This window comes from Hoplias malabaricus, chromosome 14 (genome assembly GCF_029633855.1).
Source record: "Hoplias malabaricus isolate fHopMal1 chromosome 14, fHopMal1.hap1, whole genome shotgun sequence".
Lineage (NCBI taxonomy): Eukaryota > Metazoa > Chordata > Actinopteri > Characiformes > Erythrinidae > Hoplias > Hoplias malabaricus.
Window position 1 is genome coordinate 1,419,747 of NC_089813.1, and position 3,034 is coordinate 1,422,780.

Sequence of the window (3,034 nt, forward strand, 5' to 3'; positions counted from 1 at the left end):
GCAGCACTGCTTTCACCTGCTTAGATATGGGCAGAAACATCTCGAGACGCAATACGTTATGAGAGAGTGGGTCAAGCAACTGGTTATCAAGTGGAGGTGGACCTAACCCCGTGTTGGGGGGCCTGCCAAACATTATCTCAAAGGCACTAAAACCAGTTATTTTCTGTGGTCTGGTTCTGCTTTGCCAGAGGACCAGAGGGATGCACTTAATCCAATTAAGGCCTGTTTGTTGTGTCATTTTGCAAGACAATTTTTAATGGTTTTATTAACCCTTTCTACTGTCCCAGCATTGGCGGGGTGGTGGCATGTCTATTTCTAGGTACTTAGTTAGACTAATTAGGCCTGTATGTACAAATGGAGTGCCATTATCACACGAGACGCATCGTCGCAGGTCCCATCAGGGGATTATTTCTTTGAGGAATGTTTTGGCTACTGCCTCGCCATCTTGAATACCTATAGGAAAAGCTTCAAACCATTTACTGAACATGCATACACAGACCAGGAGAAACCACTTCCCTTCTGCTGGTGTTAGCTCCACAAAATCAATCTGCCAATGGAATGGCTCTGTCGCTGGGGGGTGACCTACAGGTTGTTGTGACAGAGGTTGTTTGTGCCTGTGTGTGTTTTGTGCACACGTGAGGCATGTTGAACAAAACATTTGGGTGAGTGTAGAGAGTCTGGGCGCTAAACAATGCCTGGCTATCATATTTTATCTTTCCCTCTTTTTGCTCATGTGATTTTTTCCCACGAGCAATAGCAATTAACCCTTTCATGTATGTTTTTTGGAAGACATGGTGTCAGGAACACGGGACGGACTGACGGAGCGGACGCACACGCTAAAGCACTGATAAACTTTTAATAACAAATAATAATAAAACAAAGAGACTTTTAACAAAAAGACAAGAAACGGGGATCCAAGCAGGGCAAACGGGACAGACATACTAAAGAACTAAATGACAGAGGAAATACAACGACAACGTGGAAACTAATAACGGAGAAACTTACAGAGACAGACCGACTTGAGTACACGACTGACATGACAAAGTACAAGAGAACAAATGACCAACAGACAGGAAGTGCCGGAAGGGGACTTAAATACAAGACACTGACGAGACGCACCTGAGACAGATAACAAGGGGGCAGGGTAACAGATGACAGACAAGGAGGTGGAACAAAGGCGGAGACTAGAACATAAACAAACATAGCCATGTGCTGAGAAAGAGCACATGACCGGGGAAAACAGACATGACGAGACGAGGGCGTGACACATGGTCTGTTCGTTGCAGTGTGTATCCATACATTGTTTTGCTTAATACACCCTGAATTGGACCACTGAGCTTGCTCTACTCCCGTGGCAGTGGATTGGATAGCCTGCAGAGTGGGTTTCTCTTGATCTGTTACAGGAAGTTGTGTGGCGGCGACCGGAGCTGTGAAAGCTGTGTGTTTAGCTACATGTGTTTATAATTATCCCATGCCATGTCGGGTTTCATGGGGTTTCACACACATGCATATCTAATAAATGTGATATAAATTTATTAATCAAAATGAGATATATTGATTTCTCAGTTATAACATGTTCTAAAACATGTTAAATCAGATCTTATATTAAGCCAATTTTTTGGCTCGAATCAATAATGACTCAATTCATATCAATAACCGGTAACCATTAATCAAACTGGGGATAAAATGAATCTCATTGTTAATAATCATTTTAAAATCTCAAATATTTAGAATAAAAGTCAATCAAACCATCACCAAACTCAACAAATTCGATGATCATTAATGAATCAATTTTAACAAGTTGAAATTTGAAACAAAGTACCATAAACTTAAATGAAAGAAATGCAAGGTTCAAGTGAATCAAACTGTCACCTCAATGCATCAACTCAGTGAATCAATCTGAATCAAACCGAATCACCTTATCAAATGAATCACGCTTTTTTTTTGTCGGGCAGTGGCATAGGGGATTTAAAATAGGGGATTTTTTTTTTTACTATTTTTATTTATATAGACATTTGCATACAGTCTATATAAATATATCTATACGTCATGCTAAATGCATATATATATTTTTACCAGAGCTCTGGGGGATTCCATTCAGTCTTAGGTAATCCCTTGAAATCACATATTTCAGATCAGCACATAGATCTACACATAGAATAGAAGCATTTTTATATATATATTTTTCTTAATAAATACTTTGCATGGTCTATCAATAAAATCCCCTTTATTTATTCTTTTTTATCATTCGTTTCTATAAAATTATCTGATCTGCAGATTTATAGTAATTATGTAGTCAGGCAGTTAACTTATCTTTTGAGAAGAAGAGAGTACTTCCCTTTTCGTTGTGTCAGTGGGTCCCGTCTCAGTGCGTCCTGCCTCTCCGCCGCCCATCACTTCTCACAGTGTGCTGTTTTTGGCTTTTCTTCCTCCTGAGCATATTGCTCCGGGCAGTCTCTGACATGTTTGCCGATTCACCCATGTATCTCTCTGAAACACGTTTGGCTGGAAAGCTGGCCCATTGCCTGCAAATCCTTTTCCTCTGCTTTGCCCTCGACCCCTCCATTGTCCTCTTCCTCTGTCTCCTTCACGTGAAACGTTGGGGGGGGTTACAAGTTGCTTGTATCATCGTCAACTTGCCGTTTTCCGTCGTCAACTTGCTTTTACCATCAAAGTGTCTGCCCGCTTTCTTTCTTTTTTTCCTTATCTCGTTCTCAGTCGGGCGAAATGAGTTGCAAAAATCCTCAAAAAATTCTTCTCTGAACTTCCGTCCTCCTACTTGTCGGGGTCAGACAGATTGGAGGTAACTCTATCATGTCCTTTTCAGTCCAGTATCCGATTCCCTCCTGCTCTCTGTCCAACACTTTGATTTCCTGCTGCAGATTGACATAGGGACCGGGTGCTGGATGCGGGTCCACTGAAGCCTGGTGCTCCGGTGGGTGGAGGTGGTTGCATTGCCACTTGCTCAGGTGCTGCTGCGGCTTGGTTGTTCTCTGGTGTGGTTCTTTTCGGCGGGGCGGCATCAAGGTCAGGA